The 18,724-nt window shown below is 44.5% G+C and overlaps 1 long non-coding RNA gene across 1 annotated transcript; it reads right to left on the bottom strand.

Annotated features, from left to right (window-relative positions):
- Positions 1-343: 343 nt before the first annotated feature.
- LOC309396089 lies at positions 344-17,500 on the bottom strand. The gene is made up of 3 exons (XR_014176043.1): positions 17,391-17,500; positions 3,585-3,668; positions 344-519 (listed from the first exon to the last, which is right to left on the bottom strand). It is a non-coding gene; the product is annotated as an uncharacterized lncRNA (long non-coding RNA).
- Between the last annotated feature and the right edge of the window lie 1,224 nt (positions 17,501-18,724).

Here is an 18,724-nt window from a genome sequence, read left to right as displayed (position 1 = left end):
CATTTTGGTGAAGGGGTCAGGGCTTCGGGAGGCAAAAAATGCTGTATTTGGTGTATAAGACACACCCAGATTTTCAGCCTCTTTTTTGAGGAAAAAAGGTGTGTCTTATACTCCGAAAAATACGGGTAATTGGCCAGCGTTGTCAATTTAATTCTGATAAACTACTCTAACATAAAAATATCAGCAAAAACTTTTAATGGGACGGTTAGAAGTCAACCTCTGGCCTCAATCTACACATGTGTGAACCTCTTGGTGTTTTATGTGAAAAATGCCAGGTGGGTTGTGAAACATAAAACAATGAGGCAGTCATTATGAGAGAGGCTAATCGTCAGCTATAATTTAATACACTTAGTGGCAGCTATTCATTTAGAGATATTCTAAGTGGCGGCGACAACTAAATTAGCCCAGTCTTTTTCTTGTTGTGCAGTGCCAGGGATCATTTGCATCAGCTTCCTGGCCATTTCTGAAAAAGAGCATCTCCTCAAAGTGTTGCATCATGATGGCCTAGAGGAGGGAGAACTGAAAGGAGGAGGGGGAGAAGAGGGAGGGAGAGAGGGGTGAATGGGGCATGTTACTAAGACAACATGTAGGCATGGGGTGATAATTAGGACCGGCATTTCCACTGAAAGTCATTGTATTTGCAAGTGGAGCTGGACAACTTTACAACAATTTTTTTGCAATGGTCATTAAGCAATTCCCCCATAGTTGTTAAGTGAATCCAGCTTCCCTAATAGGTGTTTTTTTCTAGAAAAAAGGTAGCAAATGTGGTAACAGGACACCACAATATCATAAGCCAGCTGCCAAGCATCTGAAAGGTGATCATGGGAGTAGTGCTATGGTCGTAAGGGCGATACAAGTTGTTAAATTGAAGCCTACATTGCATCACTGGTCAAAAGGGCCCAGCAGAGATTATACTACCAGAGACGTCTCAGGAAAGAACACCTGAATGAAAATCGCTGACCACCTTCCAGCGCTGCACCATAGAGAGTATTTTAACTTACTGCACAGTGGTAGATAGGATAGCGCTCCAGAGGGTCGACGTCATTGCCCAGAGGATCATGGGTCTCCCCTCTTTGGAAGAGCTTTATAGCTCCTGCTGCCTTAAGAAAGTTCAAAACGTTCTTAAACATCCATCTTATCCTAGGCATCCTTTTTTTTTTAACTTTTACCATCTGGCAGCTGGTACAGGAGAATCAAAACAAGGACAAATAGGTGGAAAAACAGCTTCTATCCCTGGGCAGTAACCATATTGAATTCTACCGTATAGTGCAGCGATGGCGAACCTTTTTTGGCTCGCGTGCCATAGGTAAGTGGGGGGAGCGCAGGGGGGTAGTGTGCAGGTGTGCCGCACCCATAATGCAATGCGTGACTCCCCAGTGCGCATGCGCGCACTACAGGTGCAACCCATTTTTTGCATGCTTTTTTTGCCCTCCCCAGGCTCCAGAGGCTTTATAGGAGCCTGGGGAGGGCGAAAACAGCCTCCCCCACCCCCCCGGAAGTCCTCCGGAGGCTTCAGGGACCTTCAGGACGCTTCCCTGAAGCTTCCGGAGCAGTCAAAATGAACCTCCGAGCAAACCAGAAGTCTGTTCCTGAACTTCCGGTTTGCCCATAGGGCCGTTTTTTTGCACTCCGGAGGCTTCAGGGAAGCTCAGGAAGCCTCCGGAGGGCCTCCGGGGGGGGGGAAAGGCTCTTTTCGCCCTCCCCAAGCTCCTATAAAGCCTCTGGAGCCTGGGGAGGGCAGAAAATGGCTTTAAAAAAGGGTGAACTCAGCTGGCCAGCATGCACATGCGCGCTGGCCAGCTGACAGGGCAGCGCCTTGCGTGCCCTGACAGATGGCTCCGCGTGCCACCCGTGGCACGCGTGCCATAGGTTCGCCATCACTGGTATAGTGCAATATTGGGATTTCAATTTCAGTTATATAGAAAGTAAAGGACGTTTATACTTTTATTTTTATAGTTATAATATACACTGAAGACGGCATTTAATTTACCATGTGCTATGACAATAAAGTAAACTAACTAACTAACATTTATATGACGGAATAACCTTCCCTAAAGTAGCTTGTGGTCCATCTGGATTGAAAAGCAATCCTTGGTGTGTATACTTTGAAAGATAAAATCCTTGCCTGATGAACTTTGGTTATCTTGGACATGTGAATTTTGATTGTTACACAGTCAGGTCCAAGTCCAGAGATAACGCTATAATCTTCTAATCTACTGTACTAGACATCCTGGGGGATCCTAGAATGTGGCAACCTATATTTTTTTTAGGGGGGGGAAGCAATCACCAGGAGATGGCGCATTCCAATCCCATCTTAGGCTGGATGACTTTGGGCCAGTCCCACTCTCTCAGCCCAACTCACCTCACAGGGTTGTTGTTGTGGGGGAAAAGAGGAGAAAGGCGTGCTGGATATTTGCCAGCTGGAGCTATTTATAAAAATAATACAAGGTAGCACAAGGCCGCAGGAAAGATATTATCCAAATACCTCGACTTATGAACCACAATTGAGCCCAAAATTTCTGTTGCCTTGCGACATTTGCTAAATGAACTTTGCCATGTTTTACAACCTTTCTTGCCGAAGTTGTTAAGTGAATCTGTCCTCCCCGTTGACTTTGCTTGTCAAAAAGTCCCAAAAGGGGGATCACGACCCTAGGACCCTGCAACCATCATAAATATGAGTCAGTTGCCAAGCAGCTGAATTTTGATCACATGACCATGGGGATGATGCAACAAGAGCTAAGTGTAAAAAACGGTTATAAGTCACTTTTTTCAGTGCCGTTGTAACTTTGAATGGTCACTAAATAACCTGTTGTTAAGTCGAGGACTACCTGCGCCTGAATAGCTGCCACACAGAAGACAGAGGGCATAATTATTCAGACATGTTCCAGAAGATCAGACAAGGCACAAGGCAAGGAAAGAGATTGTGGCTGCACATGTTTAACAATGGAAGAAGTCATTTTAGTAGATGGCGAAGTTTCGTTTTCTGGAAGGGTTTAAAGAGGGGACTGGTTGGTCATCTGGTCAGCACAGCTTCTACCAGAGGAGAGGAGGTAGATTGGATGATCTTCAAGATCCCTTTCCTGGTTCTGTTAATAGGTTCACAGCAGGGGTGAAATCAATTTACCGCATTTTTCAGAGTATAAGATGCACCTTTCCCCCCCACTAAAAGGGCGTGGAAATGTTGGTGCGTCTTATACACCGAATACAGCCATTTTTGTCCTCCCGAAGCCCCACTCCAGTGTCCCATTTTTGTGAAAAACGGGCTGTTTTTCACAAAAACGGAGGCGTTTTTGCCTTCCTCCAGCTCCCAGAAGCGCTCTGCAAGTTACAGCGGGGCTGGGGGAAGGCAAAAATGCCTTTGATTTTGGAAAAAACAGCCCATGTTTTGCAAAAACTGGGGTGTTTTTGCCTTCCCCCAGCCCTGCAGAAGCCTGCAGAGTGCTTCTGGGGGCCGGGGAGGAAAAAAAATTTTTTTTCTTACTTACCTCTTCGAAATCTTGATGCGTCTTATACACCGGTACGTCTAATAGTCCAAAAAATACAGTACCATCGCTACCAGTTCACAAATGTGAGCGTGCACTTACATTTGCTCACAGGACCTTCTGCGCATAGCATCAAAAATGGGACGTGATGAACTCTGGGTGGGTGGAGCTTGCTACCAAGCACATCTGTAAAGGTAAGTAGAACAGTGAGGGGGGGGATCCGCTGTGCCACGCGATTTAGATTAGCTAGAAAGCAGGAAATCCAACGATTCTAGCTAATATAAATCGCACGTCACAGCTGGAACCGGTAGCATTTCATCCTTGGTTCACAGGACTTGGAAGGCCAGTCTTATGCCAACCATATCCTTAAAAGCGCAGAAATATGTTTGGCTGCTGCCTTTCATTTTTGCTGCTTTTCTAGACACCTTGGCTACGAAAGAGGGTAGCCTAGTTAAAATAAAATCTAACAGCCGAAGCTTTTCTTGTCACTTCAATTTCAGGCCAGAAAAATTGCTCTACTAATTATCTGCTACAAACACCCCCACCTCCACCCCAAAGAACAGATCCATTAAGGAAAGTTGGCAGTGCATTATCGCCAACCCTTTTCCACCATGCTATCCTGAATACCTTTGCCCTCTTGATTTCTGCTGTTGTTTTTATGCGCAGCCTTCATAAGGCAATAAATATTCCATCTTACATCAGCCCAACTTAAGTCGATAGTCCACTAATGTTCCCTGAAGGCGTGTGAGAGTTTAGCAAGCTTCTTTATGGCTGAGCAGGTCATTCTGCTTTTTTGAACTTCCTGCAAATGTACCAGGAAAACAACTCAATCAGAACCATCTAATTCGTCCGGTGACATATGGAACTGTGGAAGGATGCAACGATCTGAATATTTACAGAAAGTACAATTACTAAATCAGTTTTAAGAAAAATGTTGGGGGGCGGGGGGTGGAGGTTTGTGCCATAGTTTCAAACACTGCAGTAAGCCAACTTGTGAGAAAATATGGTGTATTGGCATGTTTTATATTTATAAGATAAGATAGATAATCTTTTAACGACCCCATAATCCCTTGCAGGGTGGAGTCTGGGCAACTGAATGGTGCTAGCAGTGTTTACTGGCTGGATGCCCTTCCTGTCTCCAATGCAGAGTTTTGTTTAGCAGATATTATTCTCATTGTGCCCAGAGAGATTTATAAGATAAGATAGATAACTTTTTTGTCATTTTTTTTACTACGAACCCACATTAAAAATGAAATTTTGTTGCCTGCTCTCAAGAGAAAGTTTATATCTACCCAAACACATATATAACACTCATATACACCTGTTATAAACATACATAAATATATAACTGCACCATACATATATATGCATATAGACATGCATTTATATTATAAATATAAAATTAGAAATTATAATCTTTATAAATCATGTTACAATTATAAATGATAAGGTGTAACCTAGTAGTTATACAAATCTAGAAATTAATTTATACAGTAAACCATAGTTAAACCAGAAGGCTGAGAGATCTTTATACAGCACTGTGCAGAACTACGTGCCAGGATTTGTGCATTTCTGTGTCTTAAATGCAGGCAATAGTATCCTGGCTTGTAAGATTTCTAGATGAGAAATCATAGTTTGTGCAGAATAACCACATGTATAGAGTAAACAAAACTTCAATTCAATACCAGGGAAATTGGGCTCAAATTTACCAACTGAAAAGAAAGATGTGTTGTAAGTGCAAGTGAGATTTTTAAGCCAGGGACAGGTACTTTCTGGATTAAAAAATGTCACTCATACTTAAAAATGTGCTGCCTATTACTAAAAACAGCAGGCAGGATTTTCCTTCCTTAAGCTGATGAGCTGAAGTCACACACAGCCGCGGACTTTTAATGCACAGCTTGTTTTCAGAGGTTCATGAGGACATTGTGCAGCTTTGGCAATTCAAACACTATCTGACATTTTTGATGATGAGAAATCCCTTCATCAACAAAAGTTCCAACTTACATACAAATTCAGTTAAAGAGTGGAACAGAACTCATTCTTATCACCTCAGCCAGTGGTGAAAATCAATTTTTTTTACTACTGGTTTTGTGGTGTGGCTTGGTGGGCGTGAGAGGGGAAGGATATTGCAAAATCTGCATTCCCTCCCCATTCCAAGGGAAGGATACGCAAAATCCCCATTCCCTCCCCACTCCAGGGGAAGGATACTGCAAAATCCCCATTCCCTCCCCACTCCAATCTGTAACGGATATTCTGAACGAATGCAATCCAGCTGCCTACTAGATGGGCAAAAGCAAGATTAGAGAGCAAGGCAATGTTACTTGTTTCTTTGGAAAACCCAAGGAGATCCACTTAAAAAAGGATTGTTTTGAACACGCAATTTAAATGTAGAATGAACACTCATCAAAAGTGTAAATATAAATAAAAAAAATAAGATGTATGGTGATTGGTCATGATAAAAGACTGAAACGAGAGCAAGTAGAAACATCTGGTGATGGGAGGGGGAGGAAATGAATGGAAGAATTTTAAGATGTGCAAATATTGGCACAAAGAGAGAGTAATGTGTGACCTATTGGGAAGAACGAATGTTTGTTGAAACAAACGTACGGGCTGGTCAAGCAGGTCTCTGTTTGGGCGTGGAGTAAGATTTGGGGACTGTTGCATCATGTAGGACTACATGACATGTCATTCAGGTTATAAAGGAACCCACAGTTCCTCTCCTGGTGTATTTCCTTCCCCATCACCTGCCATCTGCTTTATTAGTGCGCATGGAGTCATTTAAAAGAAGGTGACAGTTTAGGTTTGGGATCCCTTGCCAGAGGCAAATATCATGAAAGAGGAAGTAAATCTCATTATTCAGTTGTTAAATCAGTAAAGTGGTTGTTAAGTGAATCTTGCTTCCCCCTTGACTTTGCTTGTCAGAAGGTTGCAAAAGGGGATCATGTGGGCATTGCAACCGTCATAATTGTGAGTCAGTTGTCAAAGCATCTGAATGTGAGTCACGTGACCATGGGGATGCTGCCATGGTCATAAGTGTGAAAAATGGTTCATAAGTCACTTTTTTCAGTGCTGTTGTAGCTTCAAATGGTCACTAAGTGAACTGTTGTATGTCAAGGACTACCTGTATATATGCCAGGGAAGTGTACATATTTATTCATTGCTTTAGATATTTAGCCTTTGAAAATGTATTGTGTTTCCCCAAAAATAAGACAGGGTCTTATTTTCTTTTGACCCACAAAATATGGCTTGGGCCTTATTATCAGGGGAGGGCTTATTGTTTTGGGGTTGCCGGGTGGCTGCTCCCTTGCGAGCAGGCTTCCGAAGAGCCGGGCACAGCCTCAGGGATGAAGCAGCCATGAGGTGACCACGCTCATGAGCAGCTGCCCGGCAAACCCCCTCTCCAGCCGGGCAGAGCTCCATGCACTGACCTAGGGGGTATCCCGAATATACCAAGCCATGGGAGCTGTGGGGAGCTGTGGGGCGGGCAGAGCGCCACGTGGCTTGGCGCCTTATGAATACCCCCCAGGGGGCTCTGCCCGACTGGAGAGGGAGTTTGTCAGGTGGCTGCTTGTGAGCGTGGTCACCTCATGGCTGCTTCACCCCTGAGGCTCTGCCCAGCTCTTCGGAAGCCCGCTCGCAAGGGAGCAGTCACCCAGCAACTCCCAGAACGCCACTCCCCAACCTAGCGGTATCCCGAAGGCACCAAGCAACGTGAGCACCTTCCTGCTAGGTCGGTGAGCGGTGCTCTGCCTGGCTGGAGGGGGGGTTGTCCTGGAGAATTATTTTCAGGGAGGGGCTTATATTTTTGCCCACCCGAAAAATGTGGCAAGGCCTTAGTTTCAGGACAGGTCGTATTTTCGGGGAAACATGGTAGGTTTGTTTGTTTTGTTTGTTTGTTTGGATTGGATTTATATACAGCATTAAAAAATACATATTACAAAATTTAAAATAAAATTAGAAACAATCCAAGAAACAAACCGAATTAATATAACACTAACATTTTAAAAATTAGATAAAATTAACAGGCCAGACCGGCTTGCTGGAAAAGCCAACTTTTTAGGGCGCGTAGGAAGGTCCGGAGGTCGGGGATTATGCGAAGCTCCGGAGGCAGTCATTCCAGAGGGAAGGCGCTCCCACAGAGAAGGCTCTACCCCTGGGGGTCGCCAGGTGACACTGCCTGGCCGACGGCACCCTGAGGAGGCCAACCCTGTGGGATCGTACTGGACGGTGGGAGGCTACTGGTGGCAGGAGGTGGTCTCGCAGGTACCCTGGGCCTAAGCCATGGAGCGCTTTTAAGGTCATAATTAGTACCTTGAATCGCACCCGGAAAACAACCAGCAACCAGTGCAGGGTGCCTAAAAGTGGTGTAACTTGGGAGCACCTAGGTACCCCCATGATAACCCGCGCGGCCGCATTCTGGACCAGCTGAAGCCTCCGGGTGCTCTTCAAGGGCAGCCCCATGTAGAGAGCGTTACAGTAGTCCAAGCGAGAAAGGATGAAGGCATGAGTGATTGTGCATAGAGCATCCCGATCCAGGAAGGGGTGCAACTGACGTACCAGGCGAACCTGGTAAAAGGCCCCCCTGGTCACGGCCATCAGGTGTTCTTCTAAACTAAGCCGTGTGTCCAGAAGGACTCGCAGATTGTGGGCCCTCTCTGAGGGGGCTAAAATTTCTCCCCCTATCATCAAAGATGGAACAAAATGCACAAATCCGGATGACGGAAACCACAGCCACTCAGTCTTGGAGGGATTGAGCTTGAGCCTGTTCCTCCCCATCCAGATCCGCACAGCCTCCAGGCATCGGGACATCACGTCGAGGGCATCGTTTGGGTGGTTTGGGGTAGAGATGAAAAGTTGGGTATCATCAGCATATTGATGATACCGTACCCCAAAACCACGGATGATCTCGCCCAGCGGTTTCATATATATGTTGAACAGGAGGGGTGAGAGAACCGACCCCTGGGGCACCCCACAAGTGACGCGCCTCGGGGAGATCCCTGCCCTCCAGTCAACACGAACTGTGACCGATCCGACAGGTAGAACCACCATAAAACGGTGCCCCCCACTCCCAACCCTCCGAGTCGTCGCAGTAGGATACCATGGTCGATGGTATTGAAAGCCACCGAGAGGTCTAATAGGACCAGGACAGATGAGCAGCCCCTGTCCCGGGCCCTCCAGAGATCATCAACCAACACGACCAATGCCGTCTCCGTGCTGTACCCGGGCCTGAAATCTGGCTGAAACGGATCCAGGTAGACAGCTTCATCCAGGTACTGGGGAAGCTGACGTGCTACCACACTCTCAACAACCTTTGCTACAAAGCGAAGGTTGGAGACCGGGCGATAGTTAGCTAAAGAAGCTGGGTGCAGGGAAGGCTTCTTAAGGAGGGGCCTCACCACCGCCTCCTTCAAGGCGGTGGGAAAGAACCCCTCTCTCAATGAAGCGTTGGTAATCGCCTGGAGCCAGACTCGTGTCACCTCCTGGGAAGCCAAAACTAACCAAGAGGGACACGGGTCCAGCACACAAGTGGCAGCACTGAGTCTCCCCATAATCCTGTCCATGACCTCGGAGGTCACAGGGTCAAACTCATCCCAGATTGTCTTCACAAGATTCATTCCCGTCGACTCGCCCGAATCTACCCAGTCAGAGTCCAAGCCTGTCCGGATCTGAGCGATTTTATCCTGCAGATACTGAACAAATTCTTCAGCCCTACCCTGCAAGGGGTCTTTCCCAGTTCCTTGGTTAAGTAAGGAACGGGTCACCCTAAACAGGGCGGCTGGGCAGTTATCTGCGGACGTGATAAGAGCGGAAAAATGTTGCCGTTTTGCCGCTTTTATCGCCACTAAGTAGGATTTAATATGAATTCTTACTAGTGTTCGATCAGATTCGGACCGGCTGGCCCTCCAACCACTCTCTAGGCTTCTTTTCCGGCGTTTCATCTCCCGGAGCTCCTCGGTAAACCAGGGAGCCACCAGGGATCGACACTGAGTCAGAGGCCACAAAGGCACAACACGATCCAAGGCCCCAGTGGCCGCCCTATCCCAGGCTTCCACTAGGGCTTCGGTCGAGTTGTGAGCAAGGGATTCAGGAAAAGTCGCAAGTTCCATCAGGAACCTTTCAGGGTCCATCAGGTGCCTGGGGCGGAACCATCTAGTCGGTTCTGCCTCCCTGCGGCGAGGGGTAGTGGTATGGAAGTCAAGCCTGATGAGGAAATGATCAGACCATGACAAGGGTTGAATAGAAATATCCCCTAAATCTAGATCATTCATCCACTACCCAGAGACAAAAATCAGGTCGAGTATGTGTCCCCTATTATGGGTGGGGTCTTGAATTAACTGAGTTAGGTCCATAGCCGTCATGGAAGCCATGAACTCCCGAGCTGACTCGGATGTCTCGCCAATGGAAGGTGTTTCTTTGGGATAGTAAAGACAAAAAAAAAAAAGACCAACAGAAGGCCTCTATAGCAAAAAAAGTTTGTTTTTTACACAGTTATTTTTGCTTCTTGCCTAATCCCAATGAAATGATAAGTTTTATTCATGAGAGACATCATACATAAGCTTTTATCATTGGAGATGGATGCAGTGTTTGAAAAGTTTGTGCTAAACACACACCGTCTCTTTTGGCTCTTTTAATGATGTTTGGTTTTTGTTATTGTTCTTATTAACCTGCAATTTTACTGATTTAAATCTATTTGGAGTAAGATTTTGGGACTGTTGCATCATGTAGGACTATATGACACGTCCTTGAGGTCATAAAGAAACCCACAGTTCCTCTGGTATATTTCGTTCCCCATCACCTCCCAACTGCTTCATTAGTGGGCATGCAGTCATTTAAAAGAAGGTGGCAGTTTAGGTTTGGGATCCCTTGCCAGAGGCAAGTATCATGAAAGAGAGGAAAATTTTCATCATTCAGATATAATTTAAAAGCATTCCCTATTATCTTCTAAAGAACTCCTTGGCACCAGGCAGAGGCAAATAAGGCAAAACTGGCTGCAAACAAGAATCAAATTCTCCATACTTCGTTGGTAGAAAGGTGAGTTTTACCTGGTGCAATTCATATGTGTTTAACTGTATCATCAAAATTCTGAACTTCTGCAGGACTCAGATTAAATGCTAGGACGTTTATGTACATATATTTAATCTCATTTTTGCCTGATTAATATTTAAACAGAGGATAGGTTGTAACATAGTCATACTATTTAAGAAAAGTGAATCGTGTCCATGTAATTTCCTTTGCACTAAGATGGAAGCGTCTGTCACTGGCTTCTTCTGCTATTTTTTTTTTTTTTTGAATTCTCAATCTAGTCTCAGAAATTCCTAGAGATTTTCATCCAAGTAATAATCAACCCACTCCTGCTTAGCTTTTGAGGCCAAACAAGGTCAGTCATCCAATCTAATAGATTTAAATCAGCAAAATAGCAGCTCAATAAGAGCAATAACTAAACACCATTAAAAGAATCAAAAGAGAATGTGTATATTTCGTTGTTGCTAGTTACGAAGTCGTGTCTGACCCATCATGACGTCATGGACAACATTCCTCCAGGCCTTCCTGTCCTCTATCATCCTCTGGAGTCCATTTAAGTTCATGAAAACTTATTCAGTGACTCCATCCAGCCACCTCATTCTCTGTCGTCCCCTTCTTTTGCCCTCCATCTTTCCCAGCATGAAGCTCTTCCCCAGGGAGTCCTTCCTTCTCATTAGGTGGCCAAAGGATTTGAGTTTCACCTTCAGGATCTGGCCTTCTAAAGAGCAGTCAGGGTGGATCTCCTCTAGGACTGACCGGTTGGATCGCCATGCAGCCCAAGGGACTCGCAGGAGTCTTCTCCAGCACCAGTTCAAAGGCCTCCATTCTTTGGCGCTCAGCCTTCCTTATGGTCCAAATTTCACAGCCATACATTGCAACTGGGAAAACCATAGCCTTGACTAGACACACTTTTGTTGGTAGGGTGATGTTTCTGCTTTTTAATATGCTGTCTAGATTTGCCATAGCATGAAGGTTTTCAAACACTGCAGTATTGTTACCCATCCCCAATGATTAAAGTGTATGTATGACATCTCTCACAAATAAAATGTATTTCCCTGGGGTTAGAGCAAGGAGCAAAAATATCCGTATAAAAAACCAAACTTTCTTGATGCAGAGGCCATCTGTTTGTCTTTTCTTTTCCTTTACTATCCCAAAGAAACACCCACATTTCCAAAGGCTAAATACGGTATATCTAAAACAATGAATAAATATGTTAACTTCACTGTCATAAATACAGGTAGCCCTTGACTTACAACAATTCACTTAGCGACCATTTGAAGTTACAACGGCACTGAAAAAAAGTAACTTATGAACCGTTTATCACACTCCTGAGCATGGCAGCCATCCACATGTCACGTGATTTACATTCAGATGCTTGACAATGACTCACAGTTATGACGGTTGCAATGCCCACGTGATCCCCTTTTGCAACCTTCTGACAAGCAAAGTCAAGGGGGAAGCCAGATTCACTTAACAACCTTGTTACTAACTTAACGACTGCAGCGATTCACTTAACAAACGTGGCAAGAAAAGTCATGAAATGGGGCAAAACTCCGTTAAAAAATGTCTTACTTAGCAACATAAATTTTGGGCTCGATTGTGGCAGTAAGTTGAGGACTACCTGTACTTCCAAAGATATTCCTAAGAATGCCAATGTGCTTCTACATTCCAGACTAAAACTGCTAGGATAAAATCCACTGCAGGCGTAGTCATCTCTCAAGACTTGTTCCAGGAGTGACTCTCCACTCTTCATGGCTCACTCAGCCAAAGCAGGGGTTTGTGTAACAACATTGCTATTTTCGGCAAGCACAATCAACTTCTTCCCCAGGGATCACCAGTCCACAGTTTGAATGGTTCTTGCTTAGTGTATTATGTGAAACTGAATAGTTGTGGCTTATTTAGCAAACTTGCTTAGAAACTGAATTTGTCCAGCAAATAAACCACTTTGGGCACCTAATTTCTAACTGATAGCAGCTTTCAAGCAATTCTTTATTGGCTTTCCTTAAAAATATTGGAGACCAACTCAGGAAGACAAAACACACACTTTCCCCTTCATTTATGGCCTCTGCTGATGCTAAAAACTGAGCTGATGCTCAAACAGAACATGGAATTTTCACCACTGATTGCGACTCAGATAAGTATCACTTATCTGTAATATATGCATTTGAGACCACTTATTTCTACCAAAAATTAGATTTCTCATTCCCAAAATGCTCTCTTGTATCATTACAGCTTTTTATTGCTGCTTCCTGCCAGCTGCAACTGCTCTTGATTATAAAAGCTCTTCTTATCCTTGCTTCCCTTGATGTTATCTTGTTCTGAAGAATCTCAATCACTAATAATACATTAGAAGAGACTATTATATGGAAAGATTTCAGCCTGCCACACAATAAATATTTAGTCAAATGACTGTTGTATCCATTCTATTATTTAATGCTTTTTGATTAAGTAAAAAAGTATCCCACTGATCTCATCTGGCAAGACAAAGTTAATCAAGGCATGAGTCTGGATCAAACAATCTGTGGCCATTTTTTGTTGAACCTTGTTAATTGAATAATCAATAAACAAGGTTAATCAATGGTTCATACAGTACATAATAGACATAGGCTCCCTTCTTGCTAGTCGTTCCTGACTCTAGGGGGCAGTACTCAACTTGGTTTCAAAGCTGAAGAACCAGCGCTATCCGAAGGCGTCTCCGTGGTCATGTGGCCGGCATGACTAGATGCCAAAGGTGCACGGAACGCCGTTACCTTCCCACCAAAGGTGGTCCCTATTTTTCTACTTGCATTTTTATATGCTTTTGAACTGCTAGATTGGCAGAAGCTGGGACAAGTAACGGGAGCTCACTCCGTTACGCAGCGCTTAGGATTTGAACCACCAAGCTTTCTGATCGACAAGCTCAGCGTCTTAGCCAGAGCCACCTTTCATATACCATCGCATGATATAAAACATGAGTTACAAGCCACAAACCATACAACCTAGACTAGTAATCATAATTTACTCTCTGGGTGACCTAATAGGATAGGAGACCTTGCAGAGATTATGTGGAGTACTGAGGCTGTTTCTCCCCCCCCCCACTTCTCCCCAGTTTATCTTTTTATTTATTTATTGAGGAGTTAATAGGGAAATGTTTACCTTCCAGAAGTGTTCTGGTTTCATTCATATTTTTTTAAAAATAAGAGGGAGAAAATCATATTTGGAAAACGTGGCTCTTTTGTCACCAAGATTTGACAGTGTGTATGTAAAATACTGCAGCCACACATGGTTTGCAGCTTTCCAGAGTTCGCAACATTCTGCTAAGAGATGTATTGTGTTTGGTTTGGTTTTGGCTTAAGGTAAGGTGTTAAGCCAACCATGTGGAGCTAAATCCAAAATACGTAGGACCAAACAGAATCCTTTCCCACTTCACATTGCAGGGGGGAAATGTTACCGGTTTGGGCCAGTTCGACTGAACCGGTAGTAAAAAAATGCTTAACAAAAATTTAAAACGTTCCGATGATCAGCTGTGCTGCGTGATGGTAGGAACTTTCTTTTTACTTTTTTTTAGCATTTGGGGTCCGTTTTTGCTCCCAGGAGGCTTCCCTGAAGCCTGCTAGGCCAAAAACGGGGAATGGGGGGTGCTGCGAAAGAGAGAGAGAGAGAGAGAGAGAGAGAGAGAGAGAGAGGGAGGGGAAAAAGAAGAGGGAGGAAGAACCACAAACCTGGCAATAGATGCAGCTTCAGAGGATGCCTTGAAAAAGCACAGCAATCCAAGGCTGGAAGGGACCTCAGAGGTCATCTAGTCTAACCTCCTGCTCCAGCAGGAGATTGTTAAAGTGAGTTTCTGTCTTTTGACCCACTAGTCACATGACTACATAGTCACGCCCACCCAATCACATGACATATACCCCCCCACGAAGCCACGCCCACGGAAAAGCATTGGATTTCACCACTGGGCCAGTGTATGTATTGATTGTAATCTGTGTTTCTTGCAGTTCCATTTGTCATTTTTGTACTCATTTTCATACCTTTACTACCTCTCACTGATTTTATTTCCAACTCATATAAGATGTCAGAGAAGTTCCAAATTCATTCTTGCTTTCTGTTTAATAGGCTTGACATCCAAGGGAACATCTGGGACTACAGCAAGTTCTGTGAAGGTTTATCCAGTAATCAGATAACGCTGGTAGCTTGCACATCAATGGTCGTCACTGTGTTCAGTTCCAAAAATAGAAAAAAGGGCTAATATTGACATGTCCTCTCAATAGCTACCTTCCGGGTTCTCCCTCTAGTTTCCCCTAACCAAGAGACTCCATGCCAGTGGCATGTATGGAAAAGAGAAATCAAAATATATTGGTAGTGGGACTGCCGGTATATTGTTCTATCCAGTACTTTGATTTTCAACGCGTAGTGTCTTTCCAGGGGAAAGTCCTCCCAGCCATCAAACAACATATAGAGGGGTTATACCAGAGGTGGGGAATTCTGGGAATTGAAGTCCACAAGTCTTAAAGTTCCCAAGTTTGGACACCCCGGGGTTATACCATTCAATTAATCATAGTTAATCACCGCATACAGTATGTTCTATAAATCTAGTCAATTGGGTTAGTTAGTTAGGGGTGACGTGATAGCTGTGTTCCAATATCTAAGAGGCTGCCACAAAAAATATGGGGTCAACCTATTCTCCAAAGCACGTGAAGGCAGAACAAGAAGCAATGGATGAAAACTAATTAAAGAGGCCCAACCTAGAATTTTCCTGACAGAACAATTAATCAGTGGAACGGCTTGCCTTCAGAAATTGTAGGTGCTAAAATACTAGAGGCTTTCAAGAAGAGATTGGCAGTTGCGTGGATGATATCCTGACTAGAAGACCTACAAGTCCCCTTCCAAGTCTGTTATTTTTTGTGCTTTAGTTCAGAAAACTGAAATGAATAAACCATTATTAAGTGCATCATAAACACAGAATAATCTATATTGCTGGCGTTAATTGAGCTGAAATCAAAAGGCTAAAGTGCTCAAACAACTCATAAATATTTGTTGCATCATGCCAATTTATGTTATTGTGTCTATGGAAAACTCCAGAGTTAACTAAATTCACAACATACAAAGTCATAAGCTATGTTTAGAAGTTGTAAGGGGTGTACTGATACTTCACCAGAACCAAGTCATATCATGGCCAACAGTTGGCTCCTGCTTTCTACAAGTACAGGTTAATATTTATTTATTTATTTATTAAATCTGTATACTGCCCACATCACTATCCAAAGTGTTTTGGGGCAGTTTATTAATATAATACTGAAAGATGTGATGGTGTTTATATCTGCTATTCATTATCTTATTTATCATATGACAAGTTCACATCACATCTTATATCTGCTGACCAATGTTCCCTCTAATTTTTTTTCAGTGTGAACAGAAAAGTATAGAGTTTGAGCGGCACATTTTTATGCCTGAGCAGCACCTGAATTTTTTTCACAGGTGTCACCTAAGACAACAACAAAATCAGTATTATTTGAAACTCAAAGTTATGTTTATTCAAGGTACCCGCTTAATTAAAAGTGTTATATAGTATCACTTAACCACGGTCCTGCTTAGCAACCAAAATGTTGGGTCAGAAACTCTGGCATTTGAAGCATGCAAGTCTTAAAGCTGTCAAGTTGCAAGACCTTAGAAAAAAAATGCAGGGGTCTTCAAACCTGACAGCTTGAAGACTTGTGGACTTCAACTCCCAGAATTCCTCTTCGTCATGTTGGCTCAGGAACTCTGGCATTGAAGCATGCAAGTCTTAAAGCTGTCAAATTGCAAGACCCTTGCACCCCTAACCCTTTAGAAAAAAAAAACCCCAGGGTCTTCAAACCTGACAGCTTGAAGACTTGTGGACTTCAACTCCCAGAATTCCTCCTCCAGTCATGTTGCGGCGACGTCATCTGCGTGGATCTGCTCCATCTTCGGTTTTTTTCACAGGGGGCAGGGCTGCCGCTGAAGATGCCGACGACGAGCCCTTGCCGCCACCAGAATAACAGCTGCCACCTCCTCCTCCTCCAACAGCACCACCACATTTGGAGTGAAGCCGCCAAAGCTCCCGCTGGCGCCCCTGCCTGTGGCAGCGGCGCATCCCCCTCCACTCGGAGCACCTGAGCTGGGCACCGCGTTACCCCTGCTGCCCCCTCCCCCTCCGCCGTGCTTTTGAGAAGCCATGAGGCCCTTTTCCCCTGCTCCTGCCCCCCCCGCCACCTTCCTACTGGCTCCCGCGGCCTCATGGCTCCTCAAAAGCACAGCAGAGGAGGAGGGGGCAGGGGGAACTGAGCTGAGCTCAGGTGCTCCGAACAGAGGGGGAGGCGCCGCTGCCATGGGCAGGGGCACCGGCGGGAGCTTTGGCGGCTTCACCTCTGCCGCAGCGTCGGGCAGCAAATGTGGTGGTGCTGTTAGAGGAGGAGGAGGTGGCAGCAGATATTCCGGTAGCGGCAGGGGCTTTACTTTAGCTGCAGCGCCAGGCGCAAGCAGCTAGGATTGGCCGCCCACAAAGGACCTCCCGGGGCTTGCTTTCCTGAACTAGCGTCAGTCGCCCCGCGCTCACCAAAACAAGTCCGGGGAGGTCTTTTGCGGGCGGCCAGTTCTAGCCATCTGCAAAGGACCTCCCCAGCCTCCGGCGCCTGCGACAGTAGAAAACACTGCGCGGCAGTTGGAAACTGCTGCACGGTGTTTTCTTGCCACCTGCGCGGCCGCACAGCCGCGCACCTTAGAGGGAACAGTGCTGACCATCACGAAAAGAGCTAAAGGTGACTGTTCACACAGAGAAATACCATTTTAAGTTTTCATTCCCAAATGAATAGGATTCCCTACCTTTCTCACAATATTTGTTCTAGGAAACGTCCCTTTTTGATTTCGGGGAATTGTGTGTTTACTTACCTGACTCATTTCCAGCTTGTAGCCAGCTTACCCATTTCCTAGATGCCCAAGCTTTCCACAGGTCATTCTGATCCTGTACATATGATTGATAAATCCAGTGTCTTTATTATTGTTTACTAGAAACAAAAAAAAAGTCTTAGTCCATAAAATTAGCGTTCTCTGGGATGTAACTTTATATTCATTAACGTGAGTTTTACCTCTATGTTCATGTTTTTTGTTTATTTTGATTTCTGGCTTTATAAAACCTTAATAAGACTACACCTAGAATACTGCATCCAGTTTTGGTCACATTACAAAAACGATGTTGAGACCTTTTTGGAAAAAGTACAGAGAAGAGCAACTAAGACGATTAAAAGCCTGGAAGCTAAAACATATGAAGGAATTGGATATGGCTAGTCTAGAGAAAATGATCATAGAAGTGACATAATAGCAGCGTTTCAATGTTTGAGGTGCTGCAATAAAGAAGAGGGGGTCAACTTAGTTTCCAAAGCACCAGAAGGCAGGACAAGAAATAATGGATGGAAAGTAATCAAGGAGAGAAACAACCTAGAACTAAGGAGAAACTTCCTAACAATGAGAACAATTAACTAGTGGAACGATTTGCCTTCAGAAGTTGTGGCTGCTCCAAAATTGGAAACTTTAAAGAAGAGACTGGTATAGGTCTGAAATGGTATAGGTCGTCCTGCTACAGCAGGGGGCTGGGCTAGAAGACCTCCAAGGTCCCTTCCAACTCTATTTTGTAATAATCAGGTAATATCAGATGATGTTACCTAGTTTGGTAATAAAACATCTGACAGAAAAACCACCAAGCTCAGAAAGCAAAAAGGACCCCTCATTTCAGCTGAGGGGCTACCTTTGTATCTCTGGGCTGAAATGAAGGGGCCTTGGTAGTTAATTTGCAAGCTGTTCAGAGTTACCTTAATATGGATGATCATGTGATTTACATACAAATGCCTGACAACTGATTCATACTTATGACGGTTGCTGTGTCCCGGAATCATGTGTTCCTCTTTTGTGACCTTCTGACAAGCAAAGTCAATGGGGAAGCCAGATTTGCTTAACAACCATGTTACTAACACACACACACACACAAAGCCTTAACACTCAGAGCCTTCACTCACAGAGCCTTCACACATACACAGACACAGAGCCTTCACACAGAACCTTCACACGCACATAGACTCAAAGTCTTAACACACTCAGAGCCTTCACACACACACAGACACAAAAGCTTAACACACTCAGAGCCTTTACAGAGCTTTCACACACCCACACACAGCCTTCACAGAGACAAAGCCTTAACACACTCAGAGCTTTCACACACAGAGAGCCTT

The sequence above is a fragment of the Natrix helvetica genome (assembly GCF_964273705.1).
Source record: "Natrix helvetica genome assembly, chromosome: 8".
Classification (NCBI taxonomy): Eukaryota; Metazoa; Chordata; class Lepidosauria; order Squamata; family Natricidae; genus Natrix; species Natrix helvetica.
The sequence above is the reverse complement of the archived record's forward strand: the minus strand, read 5'-3'. Positions and strand labels throughout refer to the sequence as shown.